The sequence below is a fragment of the Manis javanica genome, chromosome 3 (genome assembly GCF_040802235.1).
Source record: "Manis javanica isolate MJ-LG chromosome 3, MJ_LKY, whole genome shotgun sequence".
Classification (NCBI taxonomy): domain Eukaryota; kingdom Metazoa; phylum Chordata; class Mammalia; order Pholidota; family Manidae; genus Manis; species Manis javanica.
Window position 1 is genome coordinate 87,723,230 of NC_133158.1, and position 23,915 is coordinate 87,747,144.

The following is a 23,915-nucleotide window of genomic DNA, read 5'->3' on the forward strand; positions in this document are numbered from 1 at the left end:
TCCTATTAGGCCTATGTGTTGTATATGTTTGTGTGTGTGTGTGTATATATATACATATACCAAGTTTTTTAATATAATACTCTATCAAAAACATTTCTTATATTATTTTTGCTTCAAGAATGTTTTATTGGTTATAAAATATATATAGTTTCATTTCTGATATTTAGGTAACTGACCCTTATTGTTAGATTTTTCCTATTAAAATAAATAAATTACTCCAAATATTTTAGACTGTCCATTATTATTTTTCTTACAAATGCCTTAGAGTCAAGTTAAATAACAAGGACATTTTAAAGATTTTGATGTGTATTTTCATATCATCATCCACATAGCCTGTAAAATCTCTGAGAAACAATTTCCAAGTAGATATCAAATGCCTTAATATTTTACTTTCATTGATGATAAATTTATACTTTTATAAATTTTCCCAAAGTAAACAATCCAAAATTTATCCTCTGTTTTAAGCCTAAAATTTATTTCAGTCATTTATTAATTTGAAATATTGGAAACCATGTAAATACTTAAAAATGCTATAATGCTTTAGCAAACTATGGTAAAGAACATTCTTTATGACTTATTATTTAGTCATTATCATTATATTATAATAATAAAGAGTCTAAAAATCTATAGTAATATGGAAAGTATGTATAATATAAAGTAAAAAAATAAATGCTAATAGAATGTTAATACTTTCACATAAAAAATTACAATAATATTAGAAAATGCACCCAAATAGCACTGGTCATTATTGAATGGTAAGGTAGAAATCACCTTTCATTTTTCTATGAAATTTTTTCGTACATATTGATATTATAAATAAGTATGTATTGATACATCAAGGAAAATATGTTATTAATTTTATTTTAAAACATGATCATGAAAGTCTGCCTTTCCCAGAACAGAATCACTTAACTCCAGAATTACATATTTAAGGTGACTTTCAGCAAAATAGAATCCTAAAAATTGGTGTTTACAATGGATAACCAATGATTTTGTTCTCCTGCTAATTTTTCCTAGATTTAGGAGAACTCACAGGTGACACATCCCAGAACATGTTTCTTTCTTTCTGTTATATGAACATTGCATAGTTATAACTGTTATAGATACTAGGAAAGGGTAGATAGTCTTTCATGTGTACATGAACTTCTATTTTTCAATTCCTGAAAATAAACTCTCTCTCCATTTTTAAAAATTAAAGTATAGTTGACATAATATTACAAGTAACTTCAGGTGTATGACAGTGATTTGGCATTTATATATGTTATAAAATTCTAACCATTGTAAGTGTAATTATCATAGACCAAACTGTAAGACCTGGAAACACAAAACTCCTAAATGAAAACATGGGCAGTAAACTCTCAGACATTGGCTTAACAATTTTTTCCTGGATACATCTCCCCAGGCAAGGGAAACAAAAGCAAAAGTAAACAAAAATAGTGGGACTTCATCAAACTAGAATGATTCTGCACAATGAAGGAAACCACAGTTTGAGAAGGCAACTTACTGCAGGGGCAAATATAATCACAAATGATACATCCAATAAGAGACTGATCCAAAATACATAAAGAATACAATGCAGTAAGAACAGTGTGAAAAATCTGATAAAAAATGGGCCAAGGACTTGAATAGAGATATTTTTTCAAAGAAGTCATACAGACAGACAATAGACACATGAAAAGATGTTCAACATCACTGATCATCACTGAAATGCAATCAAAACCACAATGAGATATCACCTCACACCATTCAGAATGGCTAGGATCAAAAAGACAAGAAATAACACGTGTTGTTGAGGATGTGTGGAAAAGGAAACCTTCTGCACTGTCGGTGGGAATGAAAACTGATGCAGCCAGTATGGAAAGCTGTATGGCAGTTCCTCAGAAAGTTAAAAACTTGTGCATAATCTTACTTGGTGAAGAACAGGCAAGGAAACTACATAAAATTTGCAAAAGTAGTTGGTATACTACACCTCGAACTCCAAAGGAGATAAATTATTTTTTTGGAGATTCATGGATTCATAATTGTGTCAAGTATCCATAGGTAAAAATATGTATTTCATACACTTATGCGATGTAATTGTAAACTCAGTAAAGCAACCAGTATCAGCATCATAGTAATATGAATACATAAAAGAATTAAAGTTTTGTGACAAATTAACATTAAAATTTTACTTGAAAGTGTATCACTGTTTTCTTTCATTATGTGCTTTTTTCAATGAATGATAGAATTACAGCTGTTATCACTTAGAGCCCTAATATTTATCTTTAATATTACAATGATTTTTTATAGTAAAAACCATGATTCTCAACCTACAGTGTCAATAGAGAGCACTTGGAGAGTTTACAATAATACTTTCACTGCCCAATCTAAGAAACTATGATATAGTAATTGGGGAAAATGCATTGATATTAAGCATTTCTGGAGGATTCTGATGCATGTGATCTTTGGATCTTGCTTTTGGAAGCACTACTTAAATTCTGGAAACAACTAGACAGGAGATATAATGAGGCTCTTGTCTAAAGAAGGAAAAACACCTTTTTAGCCCAACAATAGTATTTCCAGTCTATTATTAAGATGATGATCAAAACAGGAAAAAGTAACTAAAAATTCTAACAAAAAAAGTCTAATCTAGTTTAGCAATCAGAACTAGAATCCAGAGGGCTAATACCATTTATAGAAATAACTTCTGTGAGTATATTGTGTACATGCATGAATGTGTATGAATTCACATGCATCTGTAAGATATTACCCTCTGGGGCTCTTGAAAATAAATTACTTCAATTGTTTCTGTTTTCTCATGCTGAGTTATCAACAGGAGGGCACTATCCATTGTGTATTGCCCTGGGTGTCCCTATTCTTAATTTTCTGTGAGAGATAAATAAATATTGAAAGCTAAGTGATAAGTGTTTTAGAAAATTCTTGAAATTTGAAAATGCAGCCATTTCTATGAAACTGCTCAAATAAAATCTTAGACAAATAGATCAGGTTGTAATTGAAAGCCAGTAACCTCTCCAGCAAGGTGGAGATTTTTGTACTTTATTGTTTTTGGGATTCTCTTATGATTTATTTTCTCCTCTCATGTCTTCTCGATTTTCTTCTCCTATTGGCTTGCAGCTAGCCCATGGTGCTCTCCAGCAGTGATGTGGTTTGTCCTTGACCCTTGCTGTTACTGTACATTTTGTAATCCAAGTTAATTTCACTCACAACAGGGACCATTGGTAAACTCGATCAGTTCTGAGCAGCAACTTGGCTACACTCTTCAGTTTTGGGGGTCCAAGGGACATCCATGGGCAAATGATTTCCATAAATCCAAAGGACAGGCTTCTAAGTCCCAGTATGATAAATATATACTTTATACACTCAGCTGAGATATGATGATGCTTATAATCTGTAGAATCAAATATATTAACATCTAAGTTATCTGACCATTTTTTAATTATTTGCAATCTAAAAAATGTCTCAGAAGTATAGAAACTTCCTATTCTCAAAGAAGCTATTATAGCTTACCATAAAATAGGGGAAATGATATTTTACAAATTTCAATTTTGTGGCATTGTAAAGACTCAGGTAGGCAAATCAAGTATAATAATTCGGCTTATATCCAAATTAGACTCAGAATTCTAAGTTCTTGGATAAAAAGAACTTCTCAGATGTCATAGAACAATATGTCAACTAAGAGGTAGGATAGTTTATGTAAAGCATGGGCCAGAAACTCAAATACTTAGGCTGCTAGAGAACAAAACTGTATGAACTGGGCTATTTGTAAGATAGAAGGGAATGGTGGGGCCAGTGACAAATTGTTCAATGTATGACTCTCCTACAGGAGTTTTAATTTAACTCAAGAACAATGTACACACATATGCACACATAACCCTGGCCTATCTGTGGGCCTAATTTGGTCTATAAAATAGCTTATGTAATCCTTCATTAGAGTTAGATTCAGAAACTACTTCCCCCACCCCACCTTTCCCCCTTTCTGAGTGCCTTTGTTGACTATTCTGCCTTCCAACTCAAGGATACTGTGTAGCTTTATAACCATTTTCAGCTAAGTAAGTTATTCTAATTAGAAACATAAAATATTAAATTTGAGTGTTAACACGGGTTTCTCTTGGTGAGGACCTGATACTCTGAGTTCAAATGTCTGTGCATCCCAGTCTGTGAGGCTTATGCAGAATATTGCCAACCATGTTTTTGGAGTTCTTAAAAACTCTACACAAGAATATACTGTGTCATGAAACTAAAGTCTTATTGAACAAAATTAGAGACAAGGGTCCTGATGGAACTGAGCTTTAAAAGTGAGTTGCAGTGTATTTAGGTGGAACTTAGTCCATTCTTCAAATATGCCATGAAGTTCAGTAGTCTCCTGGAGTCTACATTTACTTCGTGATTATATAAGACAAGCTTCATACTTGAGAACTTGGGAGAAAAATTACATAACTCTCAAGTTAAAGTAGACTTAATAAGTAGAGTTTTTCAGCAAAGAAAGTATTTTGGCATTTCATTTGAATTTTGGTTAAAGTTCAAGTTCAGTGAAATGAATTGACTACAGAGAGGCAAACAACTTTTTGTTTGTTCAATCTACATCACTTAGTTTGTTATATCTATGGTGAAAAAACATACCTGTTGGTGCATTCAAACCATGTTCATATGTTTCAGAAACAGACATTTCAGTGGCCTTATAGACTGGAAGGGATTATCTGTAACTAGAACTAATAGTTCATTGTGACCAATCTATGAATTTGGAGGGTAAAAGAGCCCAATAGTACAAGCAAAAGTATGAATTTTTCCAAAAGGCTAAAAATATTTTTGGCTATTTACAATATGAGAAAAATTCTAGGCATAGAGGCTTCTTCCTGACTTGTGTATTTGAAACAGATATATTCAAAGAGATCCTTCCATCTCATCTCCTTCCCATCCAATTTCAATTTTCTCCCTTCTGTAGCTTTCAAATTATGAATTCCCAATCCAGGTAGAATAGTTTTGGCATCACGAATGTTATTTTCACCACTATCACTAGCACAGAGTGCCTGTCACATGGTTCTTGCTCAATGAATATGTGTTGAATGAGTAAGTTAGAAGAGAACATTCCCTCCATGCATGTACCCAAAGTAGAGGTAAAATGTTCAACAAGACTGGTCAAATGTGTTGACTTATTTTCCCTGAAGTTTTTGCATAAGATAGAATTAAAAATGTTTAATAATTGATCTAATATGGGTCTGCTTTTATAGCATGATTAGTAGGGACATGATTTATTTATTTATTTTTTACATAGAAACCATTTGCCACTTTGTGTGTAAACAAAAAGTGTTACTTTTGAAAAGTAGATCAGATACAGATTTTGGAATTATTCTCTGGCCTGCTGATAATTTCTCTACTTGAGATACTTAGAATAAATATATGAGTCATGTGTAAGTCTAGGAAAACTTTTATATTACATTTTAAATTCATTTAAAAGCGTACTTGCAAAAATTTTTGTAAGATATTAACTAAGCATTACAATGGCTAAATTAAAAGAATATTTTTAGGATAATTGCAAATTGTCTAGGGAGGGTAGAGAATTATTAGTTAATATATTTTTTTCAGTTTTCTGAGAGTTAAGAAAAGTTTATAATATTTTAGAAGGTTTTATCCATTTTGAATATGTGGTTGATTTCTTATTCACTATAAACCAGGGGAATGTAGAAAATGTGCTGATGGCTGTTCTTTGGATGTTCATGTTACTGAATATTAACTAAATTGTTTGATCTGGAGGTCAAAAATATTTTTTTATTTTCAAAACTTTCTAGAGCTGTCTGCATTTTTCATTTGGAAAAAGAAACAATATATGGAAAATATTTAGCTGTTTGGGAAAAACAATTGCCACATAATACATCAGTCACCACACAGCTGTCATAACATAAACTGAAGTGGTTACCAAAACAACATGGTTTAATGTTTTTGTTTGTTATTTGCACATACATATTTTCCACATGAATAATGTCAAAATATCTTCTGATTTAAGCAGAAATTCAGAAATACCATTTCTTTCTCTCCCATAAAAAATCTTAATATGTAAGATTTGCTTAGAAGTTCTTGCTAAAACATGAAAGTTAAAGGACAGTCTATTTAATCATTTGCTCAGATGAAATACTACAGTTCACAACACTGCATTTACAATATTCCCTTCTAGAATTTTTTTCCAAAAATTTGAATTGGCATATATGAGTATAAACTGAAGAGGGGTTATAGAATTGTAGAGTTCGCAAAAGCAACTGAGGAAGCTGTGGGTTCTCAATATAGGAATCTTAACTAAGAAACAAGATACAGGTATTTAAAAAAGTGTTTCTGCCCTCCTTATTCAAAGATAACTCACTGTCCATATATATGCTGAGATATTTCTTTTTTTATTGAATTATAATTGACATACAATGTTATATTAATTTCAAGTATATAAAGTAGTGATTTGATATTTTTATACATTATGAAATGATCACCATTATAGCTCCTAGTTACTACCTGTCACCATATAAAGTTATTACACTATTTTTGACTCTATTTCCTATGCTGTACATTACATTCCTGGGGCCTATTTGCTTGATAACTCAAGGTTTGTAGCTCTTAATCCACTTCACCTATTTCATCCTTCCTCCTAATACTGCTTTGGCAACCACCAGTTTGTTCTCTATATTTGTATCTGTGAGCCTATTCCTGTTTTGTTTTGTTTGCTCATTTATTTTGTTTTTTATACAGTCCATATATGAATGAAATCAAACTCTTCCTGATATATCTCATTAAGCATAATACCTTCTAGGTGTGTCCATATTGCTGCAAATTGCAAGATTTAATTATTTTTTTTAATGCTGAGTAATATTCCTGTGTGTATGTGCGTGTGTGTGTGTGTGTGTGTGGGGTGCATACTAGTCCTATTGCACTTTTCACTATTGTGCTTTTTACAAATTGATACTTTGTGGAAAACCACTTCTTGTGCATTTTTCAGTGCCATTTTACAACAACATTGCTTACTTCATGTTTCTATGTCACATTCTGGTAATTCTTGCAATGTTTCAAACTTTTTTATTATATTTATTATGGTGATCTGTTATCAGTGATGATGACTTGCTGAAAACTTAGATGGTAGCATTTCTTAGCAAAGTGTATTTTTTAATTATGGTATGTGCACTTTTTAGACAAAATGTTATTGCACATTTAGTACACTGTAGTGTGGACATAATTTTTCTATGTACTGAGAAACCAAAAAATTCATTTGACTCACTTTTTTTAATGATATTTGTTTTATTAATATAGTCTGGAACTAAATCTGTAATAGCTCCAAGGTATGTCTGTATGCCACATCTTCTTTATCTGTTCATCTATGGATGGTCACTTAGGTTGTTTCCATATCTTGGCTATGATTGAGATTGTATTTAATCTACAGACAGATTGAGGGAGAACTGACATATTAACAATATTGGGTCTTCCAAACCCAAGAACACAGAGAACATATCTTTTCTTTTTTTAAATTTTCTTCAATATCTCTATACAATGTTTTGTAGTTCTCAGTGTAGAAATCTTACACATCTTTTGTCAGGTTTATCTTAAAGTATTTCAAGAAAACATACATCTTTTTAAGTTAGTTTATTCTTTGGATAAATACCCGTAAGTGGAATTGCTGTATCATATGGTAGTTCTACTTTTAATTTTTAAGGAACCTCCATACTGTTTTCCATAGTGGCTACACCAATTTGCAATCTCACCAACAGTGCATAAGGATTCCCTTTTATCTGTATTCTTGCCAATTCTTGTTATTTCTTGTCTGTTTAATAATAACCATTCTAACAGATATGAGATGATATCTTTCTGGTTTTGATTTGCATTTCCTTGATGATTAGTGGTGTTGATATGCCTATTGATATTCTTGTTGGCCATCTGTATGTCCTCTTTGGAAAAATGTCTATCTCGTTCCTCTGCCTATTTTTGTTTCATTTAGCCATTTTAAAAATTAATGTATCATTAATATACAATCTTACAAAGGTTTCACATAAGAACATCGTGGTTTCAACATTCACCCATATTATCAAGTCCTCCCCACAACCCATTACAGTCACTGTCCATCAGTGTAGTGAGATGCTACAGTGTCAATACTTGTCTTCTCCGTGCTATACTGCCTTCCTCATGACCTACCTATATTATGTGTGCTAATTATAATGCCCCTAATTCCTTTCTCCATCCCTCCCTACCCATCCTCCCCAATCCCTCCCCTTGGTAAGTGCTAGTCCCTTCTTGGGTTCTGTGAGTCTGCTGCTGTTTTGTTCCTTCAGTTTTGCTTTGTTCTTATGCTCCACAGATGAATGAAATCATTTGGTACTTGTTTTTCTCTTCCTGGCTTATTTCACTGAGCATAATACCCTCCAGCTCCATCCATGTTGTTGCAAATGGTAGGATTTGTTTTCTTCTTATGGCTGAATAATATTCCATTGTGTATATGTACCACATCTTCTTTATCTATTCATCTATTGATGGACATTTAGCTTGCTTCCACGTCTTGGCTATTGTAAATGGTGCTGCGACAAACATAGGGGTGCATATGTCTTTTTAAATCAGGGATCTTGTTTTCTTTGGGTAAATTCCTGGAAGTAGAATGACAGGGTCAAATGGTATTTCTGTTTTTAGTTTTTGGAGAACCTCTAAATTGCTTTCCACAGTGGTTACAATAATTTACACTCCCACCAACAGTGTAGGAGGGTTCCTCTTTCTCTGCATCCTCGCCAGCATTTGTTGTTTCTTGTCTTTTGGATGTTGGCCATCCTAACTGGTGTGAGGTGATATCTCATTGTGGTTTTAATTTGCATTTCCCTGATAATTAGTGATGTGGAGCATCTTTGCATGTGACTGTTGACCATCTGAATTTCTTCTTTGGAGAAGTGTCTGTTCAGATCCTCGGCCCACTTTTTAATCAGGTTATTTGCATTTTGGGAGTTGATGTATGTGAACTCTTTATATATTTTGGATCTTAACTCCTTACAGATGTGTCATTTATAAATTTATTCTCCCATACTGTAGGATGCTATTTCGTTCTGCTGATGGTGTCCTTTGATGTAAAGAAGCTTTTTAGCTTGATGTAGTCCCATTTGTTCATTTTTTATTTTGTTTCCCTTGCCTAAGGAGATGTGTTCAGGAAAAAGTTGCTCATGCTTATATTCAGGAGATTTTTGCCTATGTTTTCTTCTAAGAGTTTTATGGTTTCATGACTTACATTCGGGTCTTTGATCCATTTAAAGTTTACTTTTGTGTATGGAGTTAGACAATAATCCAGTTTCATTCTCTTACATGTAATTGTCCAGTTTTGTTAACACAGCTTTTGAAGAGGCTGTCATTTCCCCATTGTATGTCCATGGCTCCTTTATCGTATATTAATTGGTCATGTATGTGTGGGTTTATATCTGGGCTCTCTGTTTTGTTCCATTGACCTATGGGTCTGTTCTTGTGCCAGTACCAAATTGTTTTCATTACTGTGGCTTTGTAGTAAGAGCTTGAAGGTGGGGACTATAATCCCCGCAGCTTTGTTCTTCCTTCTCAGGATTGCTTTAGCTATTTGGAGTCTTTTGTGGCTCCACTGCATTTTAGAACTATTTGCTCTAGTTCATTGAAGAATGCTGTTGGTATATTGAAAGGGATTGCACTGAATCTATAGATTGTTTAAGGCTGGATGGCCATTTTTGTCAATATTAATTCTTCCTATCCATGACACAGAATGTATTTCCATTTATTGTTGTCATTTTTAATTTCTCTCATTAGTGTCTTGTAGTATTCAGGGTATAGGTGTTTCACCTCCTTTGTTAGGTTTATTCCTAGGTATTTTATTCTTTTTAATGCAATTATAAATGAATTATTTTCCTGATTTCTCTTTCTGCTAGTTCATCGTTAGTATATAGGAATGCAACAGATTTCTGTGTACTGATTTTGTATCCTGCAATTTGCTGAATTCAGATATTAGTTCTAGTATTTTTGGGGTGGATTCTTTAGGGCTTTTATGTAAAATATCATGTCATCTGCAAACAGTGGCAGTTTAACTTCTTCCTTACCAGCCTGATGTCTTTTATTTCTTTGTGTTGTCTGATTGCTGTGGCTAGGCCCTGCAGTACTATGTTGAATAAAAGTGGTGAGTGGGCATCCTTGACTTGTTTCCAATCTTAGAGGAAAAGCTTTCAGCTTTTTGTTGTTGAGTATGATGTTCATTGTGGGTTTTCTGTATATGGACTTTATTATGTTAAGTACTTCCCCTCCACACCCATTTTGTTGAGAGTTTTTATTATGAATGGATGTTGAATTTTCTTAAATGTTTTTGCACCATCTGTGGAGATGATCATGTGATTTTTGTCCTTTTTTTTTGTTGATGTGGCATATGATCTTGATGGATTTTCAAATATTGTACCATGCTTGCATTGGCATAAATCCCACTTGATCATGATGTATAGTCTTTTTATTGTATATTTGAATTTGGTTTGCTAATATTTTGTTGGGCATTTTTGCATCTATGTTCATAGGGGATATTGGTCTGTAATTTTCTTTTGCTGTAGTGTCTTATTTGGTTTTGGTATTAGAGTAATGCTGGCCTAATAGAATGAGTTTGGGAGTATTCTCTCCTCTTTTATGTTTTGGAAAACTTTAAGGAGGATGGGTATTAGGTCTTCTCTACATGTTTTATAAAATTCAGTGGTGAAGCCATCTCGTCTAGTGTTTTTGTTTTTGGGTAGTTTTTTAATTACCAGTTCAATTTTATTGCTGGTAATTAGTCTGTTCAGATTTTCTGTTTCTTCCTGGGTCAGTCTTGGAAGGTTGTATTTTTCTAGAAAGTTGTCCATTTCTTCTAGGTTATATAATTTTTTAGCATATAATTTTTCATAGTATTCTCTAATAATTCTTTGTGTTTTCATGATGTCCATAGTGATTTTTTCTCTCATTTCTGATTCTGTTTATGTGTGTACACTCTCTTTCTTTCTTGATAAGTCTGGTGAGTGGTTTATCTATTTTGTTTATTTTCTTGAAGAACCACCTCCAGAATTCATTGATTCTTTCTATTGTTTTATTCTTCTCAATTTTATTTATTTCCGCTCTGATCTTTATTATGTCCCTCCTTCTACTGACTTTTGGCCTTATTTGTTCTTCTTCTAGCTTCATTAATTGTGACTTTAGACTGTTCATTTGGGATTTTTATTCTTTCTTGAGGTAAGCCTGTATTGCAGTACACTTCCTCTTAGAATTTCCTTCACTGCATCGCACAGGTTTTGGGGGTATTGTGTTATTGTTTTCATTTATCTCTATATATTGCTTGATCTCTGTTTTTATTTGGTCACTGATCCATTGATTATTTAGGAGCATGTAGTTAAGTGTCCATGTGTTTGTGGGCTTTTTAGTGTTCTTTGCATAATTTATTTCAAGTTTCATACCTTTGTGGTCTGAGAAGCTGGTTGGCACAATTTCAATCTTTCTGAATTGAAAGAGGTTTTTTTGTGTCCTAGAATGTGATCTGGAAAACATTCTAGAAAATGTTCCATGTGCACTTGAGAAGAATGTGTATTCTGTTGTTTTTGGGTGTAGAGTTCTGTAGATGTCTGTTAGGTCTGTCTGTTCTAATGTGTTGTTCAGTGCCTCTGTCTCCTTACTTTCTGTCTGTCAATCTGTGTTTTGGAGTGAGTGGCATGTTTAAGTCTCCTGAAATGAATGCATTACATTCTGTTCTCCCATTTAATTCTGTTACTGTTTGTTTCACATATTTAGATGCTCCTAAATTGGATACATAGGTATTTATAGTGATTGTATCCTCTAGGTCAGAATAAAACTGACCCCTTTATCACTGTTTAATTTTCTTCTTTGTCTCGTGTTACTTTCTTTGTTTTGAAATCTATTTTGTCTGATATAAGTACTCCTCCTCCTCCTTTTTTCTCCCTATTAGTTGCATTAAATATCTTTTTCTATCTCTTCACTTTCAGTCTGTGTATATCTTTGGGTTCAAAGTGAATCTCTGGTAGACAGCATATAGATGGGTCTTGTTTTTTCATATATTCTGCAATTCTGTCTTTTGATTAGTGCATTCAGTCCATTGACATTTACAATGATTATTGAAAGATATGTACTTATTGCCATTGCAGGCTTTAGATTCGTGGTTACCAAAAGTTCAAGGGTAGCTTCTTTACTATCTAATAGTCTAACTTAACTTGCCTATTATGTTATTTCAAACACAATCTAAAGTTCTTTTTTTTTGCTTGCTTCTTTATCTTCCTCCTCCACTCTTTATGTATTAGGTGTCATATACAGTACTCTTTGTGTATCCTTTGACTGACTTTGTGGGTAGTTGATTTAATTATGCATTTGCATAGTAATTAATTGGTGTGCTTCCTTTACTATGGTTTTATTTTCTCTGTTGGTAGCTATTTAGCTTTAAGAACACTTCCACCTATAGCAGTTCCTTTAAAATATACTGTAGAGAGAGTTTGTGGGAGTTAAATTCCCTCAACTTTTGCTTATCTTGAAATTGTTTAATCCCTCTTTCAAATTTAAATGATAAGCTTGTTGTGTTGAGTATTCTTGGTTCAAGGCTATTCTGTTTCATTGCATTAAATATATCATGGCACTCCTTTAGGCCTATAAGGTTTCTGCTGAGAAGTCTTCTGATAACCTGATGGGTTTTTCTTTGTATGTGATCTGTTTCTCTCTCTGGCTGCTTTTAATACTCTGTCCTTGTCCTTGATCTTTGCTTTTTAATTTATTATGTCTTGGTGTTGTTTTTCTTGGGTCCCTTGTTTTGGGAGATCTGTGAACTTCCATGGCCTAAGAGACTATCTCCTTCCCCAGATTGGGAAAAATTTCAGCAATTATTTCCTCAAAGAGATTTTCTATCCCCCTTTCTCTCTCTTCTTCTTCTGGTACCCCTATAATACAAATATTGTTCTGTTTGGATTAATGGCATAGTTCTCTTAATACTCTTATTTCTAGAGGTCCTTTTTTCTCTCTGTGCCTCAGTTTCTTTGCATTCCTGTTCTCTAGTTTCTATTTCATTTACTGTCTCCTCTACTTCATCTAATGTGCTTCTAAATCCCTCCATTTTATATTTCATGTCAGATACTGTATTTTTCAAAGGTTCTATCTCTTTCTTGAAGTCCTCCCTAGATCTTGAATATTTTTCTGTAGCTCCATGAGCATGTTTATGATTTTTATTTTGAAATCTTTATCAAGAAGATTGGTGATTTCAGTTTCACTTAGCCCTCATTCTGGTGTCTATTGGATTCTTGTTTGTACAAAATTTTTTTACTTTTCATATTTCTAATGATTACTATGAAATAATAACTTTGTGTAGGCAGTGCCCTTTAGTGCCCAGAAACTGTATTCTCTGGAACTGCTCAGCACCTGGAGCAATGGCAGGGGTTGCAGGTGGATGGCACCAGTGCTTGTTGGGAGGAAATAGCTCTTTCATGCTTCCTGGATGCAGTGCCTGCCTCCATGCAAGGTCCAGTTTGCCAAGCACAAAGAGAGGAGCCTCTGAACTATGCCCCTGTAGCTGCTGTTAGGTGGAGCCACCGTCCAGCTGGCCTATTGTGAAGGCAGTGGCAGCAGGTATGCAGACTGGTGCCTGACAGGAGGAAGGAGCTGCAGGCTGGGTATCACTTTGGGGGGCCTCAGTGCTGCATTGCCAGCCAGGGGGATGGAGCATCTGAAGCTCCTGAAAGTTCCCAATCTGCCTGGCTGAGTGTTCTGACATGATTTTGTCCACCTGTTCTTTCTCCTGACCAGCAAGCTCTGTGTAATCCTTGCCCCTTTAGCACCCCTCTCACTTTGGGGAACTCTTTCAAAGTGCCCATCTTTCTTTCCCAGAGTGGCCGGTTTTGGATACCTGTTCTCCAGGATTCTCAGTCTCTGTGAGTATTCTTCCTGTCTTTGCTTTCCAACTCCACTAATCTCTAGAGCACCATGTAATGTGTGTTTGTGCTCCCAGAAAAGACCTTCAGGGTTCTGTGTTTAGCAGTCCTGGGCTTCTACTCCCTCCCCACTCCATTTATCTTCCTCCTGCCTGTGAGCTGCCATGGGGGAGGGCTTGGGTCCTGCCGGATAGTGGCTTTGCTACTTTACCCTTTTCTGTGAGGCCTTCTCTTTTCCCCAGATATAGGCAGTTTGTTCTGCAATCTTTGGGTTGCTCTTTCAGGATTAATTGTATTTGCTATATTTTCTTGTTATATGTGGTTTGGGAGGAGGTTTCTGTCTCTCTTGGTGCCATCTTTTTTTCCTCTTCTTATCTGGAAAACTTTTTATCTCTCCTTCAAATCTGAATGATAACCTTGCTGAGTAGAGAAGTTTTGGTTGGCAGTTTTTTCCTTTCAGCATTTTGAATATGTCATGTCACTGGCTTCTGGCTTGCAATGTTTTTGATGAATAATCTGCAGAAAGTCTTGTGGGGTTCCCCTTATACAGAATATGTTTCTTTTCTATTGCTGCTTTTAAGATTATTTCTTCATCTTTAACTTTTACCATTTTAACTATAATGTAGCTCAGTGTGTTAGTCTTTGGGTTCATACTTTTTGGAAATCTCTGGGCTTCCTAGACCTTGATACCTGTTTTCTTTTCCCCCAGATTATGGAAATTTTTAGCCATTATATCTTTAAATAATTTTTCTTATCCTTTCTTTCTCTCATTTCCTTCTAGGACTCTTGTAATGTGAATGTTACTCTGCTGGATATTGTCATAGAGGTCCCTTAAGATACTCTTATTTCTCTTAATTATTTTCTTATTTTGCTGTTTAGTCAAGGTGTTTTCCATTGCTTTGTATTCCAGCTTGCTAATTCATGCTTCTATATCATTCATTCTGCTCTTTATCCCCTTTAGTGTATTCTTCAGTTTAGTTATAGTTTCTTTTTAGTATTGTTATTATTTCCTTATAATTTTTATCTCCTTGTTGAAGTTCTTGATGCATTCATCCATTTTTTTTTTTTTTAGGAGCCACGCTAATCTTCTCTGTATTGTTCCAATTTTAGTATATGTGCTGCCAAAGTGAGCACTGCATTTATCCATTTTTATCCTGAGATCAATGAGCATCTTTATGACCATTATTTTGAACTCTTTATCAGACAGGTTGCCTATCTCCATTTCATTAAGGTATCTTTCTAGGGACTCACCTTGTTGTTTCATTTGGATCATGTTCCTCTGTTTCCTCACTTTTCCTGACTGTCTGTGTTTGTATTTATGTATTAGATAACTTTCCATAGGTCTAGAAGGAGTGATCTTGTGTAGGAGCTGTTATGTATGGCCCAGAAGCACAGTCTTCCTTGGCCACCTGAGCCAGGCACTGTATGGTTGTCCCTTCATGTGGCTAAATGTGCCAAGTAGGTATAATAGGGCTGTGGTTGTTGCACAGGGAGAGCAGGACTCAGGGTACTCACCCTTTCCATTGTGGCTCAGCCTCTGGATGGGACAGGCAGGACTTAGGATGCTCACCCTTACAGTTGGGACTCAGCTTCTGCTGGGTGAGTGGAACTGAGGACATTTTTTGGGCTGTTTGCATCTCTGCTACTGAACAAGAATGATGTGGCTCAGAACACTCACCCCTCCTAGTTGGGGGTTACTCTCTGCATGGATTGGGTAGGATTCAGGGTGCTTGCATGGCTCAGGTGCTAGGCAGGGTGGGTGGTGCATGGGACATTAGTTCAGCCTGGTTATAGTGCAAGGTGGGCAGAACATGATGTCAGGTCAAGGGAGGGTACCAAAAGTGGTTCCTGTCAGCTCTGTCGCTAGCAAGTTAAATTCTCTGTAGGTTCCTGCCCTTCTAGTAGCTGCTTTAAAACTAGTAAGTGGATCTTTCTCACTTATGGTGTGAACACATTAAATCTGTTGTGGGGTTTTCTTGCTTGATTTCAGGGTGAGTGAGTTTGTACTTGATCCTTTAAAGAGTGAGATCTCTGTTCCCTATAGTTCTATGATTCTCCTGTTCATAATCCCCATTGATTTTTCAAAAACAGATGTTCTGGGCACTCAATTTTCTAGTATTAGCTCCCAGGGCCAAGGTTCTTAGTGTAGGACACAATCCCTTCACTCCTTTAGAGCATGTTCTGCATTTTGGGGATTCGACCTTCTTGTGGGGTCACTACATCTGGAGTAGCATTCTTGGTGGAGCTGTGTCTCTGCTTCTCCTATCCTTTTCAGTGCATCTCTTTTGCATTTTGTTGTGTGTTTACCTACTTTCCAGGTCCTTTTTAGAGGAAAATTATTCCAAATATATATGTAAATTTGTTGTGTCTTTGGGAGAAAGTGAGTTCAGGGCCCTCCTATATCTTCTTCTTGAATCTCCTCAGAAATTAGATGTTTCTGAGATGATTACCTCCTTGTAGATTTGCAAAGAGCTGATCACAATATGTTCTTTTCTTCAAATATCAACTTCCACCCCAACTTGTATCTGGTGAAAAGTTGTGTTTCACAGTATAATTTTTGAGATCAGTCTCATAGTTAATACTATTAGAATCATATTTTAGTAAATTGGAATGTAGCAAAGTTAAGTATCAATAAATTCTCTCAATGATTTTGAGACTAACTTCTTGTTTTATTTTTGTTAACTTGTGGTTCAATTTTGAAATTAAAGGATTACCCATCTATTGACAAAATAGAAATGAACTCATAAGCATCTCTCATTATATTTTGGCCTCATGTCAATTGTTTTTGTACATCAAGTACTCCTTTGGTTGCAATATCACTGGGATCTGAAGTGTTTATTTAGAATATATTCCCATTCATCCAATAACTTCTGCAAGAAAGCAATGGTTTATATGTTATAGACAATACTAAAGATAATAGAAAAGCTAGAGTAGTTTTTAAAATTCTTAGGAAAAAATGATTTAAGTGATCTTTAAATGGAGCCACTGAATTGTTTCACATTCAAAACTGGTATGGAAGACCCCTTAGCATCAAGAGGAATATAAAAGGTAATATTGGCAACAAAAACAAAAGTAATAATATTTAACCTAAGTTAGATTTGTAGCTCTGAGACTTTTCTAAGTATAGCCTCTATCACTTCATGAAATAACTTTTTGGGTTTGATGTAAACATTTTAAACTCCTATGCTTTTCCATTTGTAACTAAACATCAAAAGAAGATAAAAAAAATCATTTCTTATCAATGATTTTCCTGCTGATTTTTAAAGTATTTAACTTATTAACCTGTATAAATTTATAATATGTAAAATGAGAAACGTAGTGTATGTTCGTCTCTGTTCTGAGGGAGTTTTGTGAATAAATTTCTATTAATCTGATAGTAAATGCACCCTAAGGTTGTATAATTCATGCTCTCTCTGGATAAGCATAATAAGAAATAATCTACTATTTTTTATTCTCTTTCCTCTCCCTGCTCCAACTACAGTTCTGTAGACATCTTAAATGTTTATGCATGTATCTAGTTATGCATACTGGAGACATCTGTCGACTCAGTAAAACTCATTGCCGGGTAGTCATGATTTTGCAGGAAAACCTGAGCTCGTCTCAATGAAACTTAATCAAAAAATTGCTTCAATCCAAAATTAAAGAAATAACAAATCAGAAATTTGGTTTTTACTTCATTGATTTGACCAATATTTCACTAGAGAAAAATACTTTACATTATTTTACTTTTATAATTGTCTTTAAAAAAGAAACATGCTTTGTATATATGTTTCTAAGTATCTATGTATGTGTGTGTAAAAAGAATATCATAGATAAATGTCATACCTGGATTCAGGGGACAACTGGATGAGATGGAGGATATGTTCATGGTATTGAATGCCGAGTGAAGGAGTACTGTTTCCCTTTGAAAGTGAATGCAAATCACAACTGGGAGGCTGTTAAAAGAGGCATTGAACAGAACATGTTAGGCAAATATGATTGCAAAGTGTTTTCCAAAGGCCAGTTGAATGGAATTCATTATTCTAATAATGTGTGGAAATAAAGATGTATAGAATGGACCTATATGACAATTCATAGTCAGATACCATTCATTTTTATCTTCTCTTAGACCAATGGACACTAAAGGAGAAAACCACTGGACTAATTATTATTTCCTTTAGGAGGTTTTATAGCTTGGGTTATACTTTGTTACTTTTATTAGTTGATATTGTTGGGTTACTATGCTGAATATGAAGAGTTCTATTTGGTATGATAAATTCTTAGGGCTGAAAATTTAGTTATAGAAAATTTATTGTACCTTGCTTGAATGTTAGGTATAAAGCAAATTATTCTCCTTTTCCTTTATTATGGAATCTTTCCCAACTTTGAACTTCACCCAAGGATTTTTATTTGGCAGAACCAAAATTGGGTCATTATCACAATTTCTTTTTTTTTTTTTACTGTAGCAATTTTATCTATACTTTTGTAATTCTGTATATTTTAGGGAAATTTTGATTTTAATTTTTTCTTCTTTGGGGAACCCCAGTGTGTATCAAAATATTGTGAAATAAGGGAGGACAGCAACCCCACCATTTTACCTTGTTGGTCCATACCATTGGGATCTGAATGCCACAAAGTAACTACTGATTCCCTAGGGGATCCACTGTCCCTTAATGCACAGTGTTCTGGAAATATAGGAAGCAGTACCTGGTCAGATGCACCACAATGACACTATGCTTATTAAGCAACTCCGCCTCCATAACCTTTTTGCTCTTCCAACCCTACTGAATATTAGCCTCTTTGCCACCTTTACCCAGTCCTAGGGCCCACTTAGGTTGGATAAATTTAAAACCAGTAAAACTTCACCAACCCAGCATAAAGAGGTACAACCCAGAGCACCAGCACACAAGCTCAGCAGTTGACTGAACTCATTGCAGCCCACTGAACTGTGTGTAATGGGTCCAGTTAGTAAGAGGGAGAGGCTCTGAAGATACTTCAAACCTGTCATCATTGCCATGATGTCTGCTCATAGGGCCAGTGGTTTTATTAGGGCACTTAGCACCCTCTGCCCAGGTATTGGCAGCATCCCTTCCCAGAATTAATGGAAGCAGGATGAAAGATATACTGGCATCAAGAGAGAGAAAATAGAAAGAAATACAGTAAACAACCAAAGAATTCTTTAAGGAGAAGGGCTCAGATTTGGCCCAAAGTGAGAACAAAGGGGGCAGAGGGAGTGGATCTGAAGGCAGGTGGCTCTGGTTTTTACTGAGGTTTGAAGGTAGAGCCTAGAAAGCCAGGGTTTGCATGAGTTTGCACTTCCCCTGCATAGTTAAGTGAGGCTTTCTTATTGCCTTGCCCACATGTTGATGGGAAAAAGGAAAAACAGAGTGTGCACGAAAGATGTCAGATGTCAACTACAAAAAACTGATCAAATTCTTACTTACACTGTCTAGTCTTAAATTTGAAACTATATTGAAAAAATTGTGTCTATTAAAATTCATAAATTACCAAGGCAACACTGTAACTTTGAAATACTATAGAAAATTATGAAATAACCATTTATAATTGCTAATAGAATCTAATCTTCAGGAAGGGAATAAAATGATGTTTTTCCACCTATCATAGTGATTGACACACAGAGAGAGTAACTGCTATTTTTGAATAAATGAACAATAGTCTCTGAGAAAGTGATATTTCAACTGATGCTTGTAGTTATTTGAAGAGCAGGGCAGTGTTTAGGTAGAGGAAAGAGAAATATAAAGGCCTTTAGGCACGGAGGACTTGAAATAAAGATGACATTATGGTTGGAACTTCGTGACTAAGGGGTAGAGTCTAGTGAAATCGAATTGGAGAAGTAAACAGGAACCAGATCATGCAGTCATATAGGGCTTGACAAGCTGCTTACATTATATCCTAAGAGAAATGGAAAATCATTTAAAAAGTTTAAGCCAGAGAATAGCATAAGGTACTATAAAAACATATTGTCTTCCTTATGATGTGCAAAATGGAATGCAGGGAGTAAGATAGAAGTGTGAAAATGCTACATTAGTGGAGGAAAGAGGTATGTTCTGTTTGATAGTAGTGAAGATGGAGAGAGTGACAGTGATGGCGGTGGGGAGAAGTGGGAAGATACAATGTACGTTTTGAAGATAAACCATAAAATATTCAGTGATGGGCTGGTTTGGGGAAAAGAAAAAATGGCGTGATCCATAGATCTGTTGGCTTGAACTATTGGATATATGGAGTGCTGTTTACAGAAATGGGGAAAATGGGGCATGGTGGAGGACTACACTCAGTTGGGGTGGGGTAAACAGCTCCATTTATAAATATTTATATTTAAATGGCTATTGTGTGCATGTATTTAAAAGAAGTTGAATATATGAGCCTAGAGCTGTGTTTTGAAACATTAGCAGGTTGATGTTATTTAAAGTCTTATCAAAATTTAGGCAAAAATAAGCTAATAGAGAAGAGAAGCTAACAGAGAAGAGAAGCAAAGACTAAGTTCTGGATATCCAAAATTAAATTAGATGAAAGCCAGCAAAGGAGGATAAAGCAGATATTCTAGAAGAAGAGCCAGTGTGGTAGAATAACAGCTTGAAGAGTGTGGTTTAATAAAGGCCAAGACAGGAGAAGAAGATGGACACTAGAGGATTAAGAAAGGTAGTCAGAATATAATTCATATAATGTTAAAAGTATGAGGACAATCAAGCTGAAGAAACAGAGTGTGATGGAATGGAGGGTGGCTTTTAGATAGAGTTGTTCTGGAAAATCTCTCCAAGGAGATGAATTCAGCAGAGATCTTGATGATGCAAAAAAACATTAGTCATGTGAAGATCTAGAGGAAATTCTCTCTAGGTCAAGATGAAGGTGCCATGAATGCTGATAAAAGCACAGGCTAGAGCAGTTAAAGGAACAGCATATCTACTGTGTATGGAGCTGAAAGAAAGGTGTTCCCATAAGTGAATAGGGCCATGTCAATTGGGGCATTATGTACCATGGCAAAGAGTTAGCATTAAAGAATGGTGCTTTTTCTATGATAAAACAATGAATTAAATGGCATTAGCAAATTTTCCAAAAGTGTATAAAATTAAGAGAAATCCTTTTGATATTTTGAATAGATTTTGCCTTTAAGAGTTTTTAGAATGAAGCTCAATGCCTTAATTTTATTGTGTTTACGTCAAAAATAGAAGATTGAAAATCAGGTAAATGTATAGATATAGATATTTGAATTCATGTAAGTAACTGGAATATCCTAAGAAAAATGGTATTAATGTGATATATTTAAATACAAAAAGAAATTCTTTGCTATGAGGATAAAACAATATAAAGTATAGAAGGTGACTTGGGTAATTCAGACAGGGTATAATGGCAGCTAGCTTCTGGCTGCATTTTGAAAGTAGAACCCACAGGAAATACTGACGGACTGAATATGGAAGTTGAAAGAATTAAGTTAGTGGTTGAGAAGAGAAACCACTTTGGATAATATTCTTTGTATTAGATTTACTTACTAGTATATTTTCAGTTTTTTAATACCAAAACAAGTGCTTTGTTCATGGATGTAGTAAACAATTTATGTTTATTACATGCAGTGAAATACTGCAAAAGGGCTTGAAAATATTACTTTGCTTCTGATGCTAAAATTGTTTTTTTTTTGAGAGGGCATCTCTCATATTTATTGAGCAAATGGTTGTTAACAACAATAAAATTCAGTATAGGGGGGGTCAATGCTCAATGTACAATCATTAATCCATCTCAAGCCTAATTCTCATCAGTCTCCAATCTTCTGAAGCATAACGAACAAGTTCTTACATGGTGAACGAATTCTTACATAGTGAATAAATTCTTAAATGGTGAACAGTACAAGGGCATTCATCACAGAAACTTTCGGTTTTGATCACGCATTATGAACTATAAACAATCAGGTCAAATATGAATATTCATTTGATTATTATACTTGATTTATATGTTGATCCCACATTTCTCCCTTTATTATTATTATTATTTTTATTTTTAATAAAATGCTGAAGTGGTAGGTAGATGCAAGATAAAGGTAGAAAATATAGTTTAGTGCTGTAAGAGGGCAAATGTAGATGATCAGAGATCAGGTGTGTGCCCATGGACTAAGTATTAATCCAAGCTAGACAAGGGCAGGAAAACATCCACGGATGCAGAAGATTTCTCTCAAAACAGGGGGGGTGAGGTTCTGAGCCTCACCTCTGTTGATCCCCAATTTCTCACCTGATGGCCCCCCTGCGACTGTGCCTGTCTTAGCTTCTTCCTCCCTTGAGGAATCTTACCCGTCTCTGGCTAACCAGTCATCTTCCGGGGCCATACAGGGAAATGTAAAGTTGGTAAGTGAGAGAGAAGCCATATTGTTTGCAAAGGTTAGCTTTTTACTTCTTTGCAGATTTATGCCCTGTGGCTTCTATGCCCAGCACTTGTCTCGAGGTATCTTTACCACATGGAGGAATTATGATACTCGGTAAATTCGATATGAGGCACGAATTCTATTTAAGGGTTGTAATTAGGAAGGAAGAAGAAAAGCTATAGAGGTAGCATATGGAAGAAAACATGGGAGGATTGATTATTTCTTTGACATATCTTCTTGTAGACTACCTTAAGCATGTATAGGTTTTAAACTACCAACTAATTTGCGCTCACATATTAACATAATAGGAATACAGTGACATAAACAAAGCAAATCTATAATTACCATCCATCTCCAGTGAAGCCAAGAAAACCATTTAGGCACCCCAGGCATTTGTGAAAATTTGTCTATGATATGATGGATATTGTCCAACTGTACTTGAACAGTCTGAGAGAAATCAGACAAATTAAAGCAGCCCATTTCTGGGATCTGTTCACATCCCATATGTTCTTTTAACCGTAGATAGTCTGTAGTCATAAGATTTTGGAGTGCTACAACTTGCACCTCTCCCAACTCCTGGTTGAGTTCCAACAGTACAGATCCGGTCAAATTCCTTGTCTCACTGTATGCACATGCCAGCCTAGACATCTCCCTCCTTATTCCAATGGCAAGTCCAGGAAACGGTGGGGTGGATGCAGCCACAACCGCAGCATCGCCCAGATCCCTGTGGAGGCTTTTTGATGATCATCCCCCTGGCACAAGTCCTCCAGAGAGTGCTGATGCTGGAAGCTCCTTCTCATATCGTATCTTAATTCATTTTCTGGGTATCCAAGCTTGGCCTTGATCTTCTGCATAGAAACAAACAGACCCTTTGCCCACACTTTGACATGCCCTCTATACCACTGTGCAGAACTCATTGGAGGTCAGCACACAGGAACAGCTTTTTTTTTTTTATTAAGAGAAAGGAATATTATCAGAAAAGAGTACCTCCATAGCTGATCATCTGACACCCTTTAAGTGATCAACATTAAGGATATTTAAAGCATGCATTGATCTTTGATTTACCAATAGTTTTATCCTGTCAAGGAGTAATCCCCCTTTTCTTTCTTTCTTTCTTTTTTTTTTTTAATCTTTAATCTACACTTACATGAAGAATACTATATATACTATGCTCTCCCCTATATCAGGTCCCCCCTAACAACCACATTACGGTTACTGTCCATCAGCTTAGCAAAATGTTGTAGAATCACTACTTGTCCTCTCTGTGTTGTACAGCCCATCCTCCCCTTTCTCCCTCCCCCCCCATGCATGCTAATCTTAATACACCCCTTCTTCTTCCCCCCCCCCGTGATCCGTCCCTGCCCACCCATCCTCCCCAGTTCCTTTCCCTTTGGTACCTGTTAGTCCATTTTTGGGTTCTGTAATTCCGCTGCTGTTTCGTTCCTTCAGTTTTTCCTTTGTTCTTATACTCCTCAGATGAGTGAAATCATTTGGTATTTCTCTTTCTCCGCTTGGCTTATTTCACTGAACATAATACTCTCCAGCTCCATCCATGTTGCTGCAAATGGTTGGATTTTTCCACTTCTTATGGCTGAGTAGTATTCCATTGTGTATATGTACCACATCTTCTTTATCCATTCATCTATCAATGGACATTTAGGTTGCTTCCAATTCTT

The 23,915-nt window shown here is 35.3% G+C and overlaps 1 pseudogene; it reads right to left on the reverse strand.

Annotated features, from left to right (window-relative positions):
• Nucleotides 1-14,926: 14,926 nt before the first annotated feature.
• Nucleotides 14,927-15,026, reverse strand: LOC118968987 (U6 spliceosomal RNA; annotated as a pseudogene).
• Nucleotides 15,027-23,915: the final 8,889 nt, after the last annotated feature.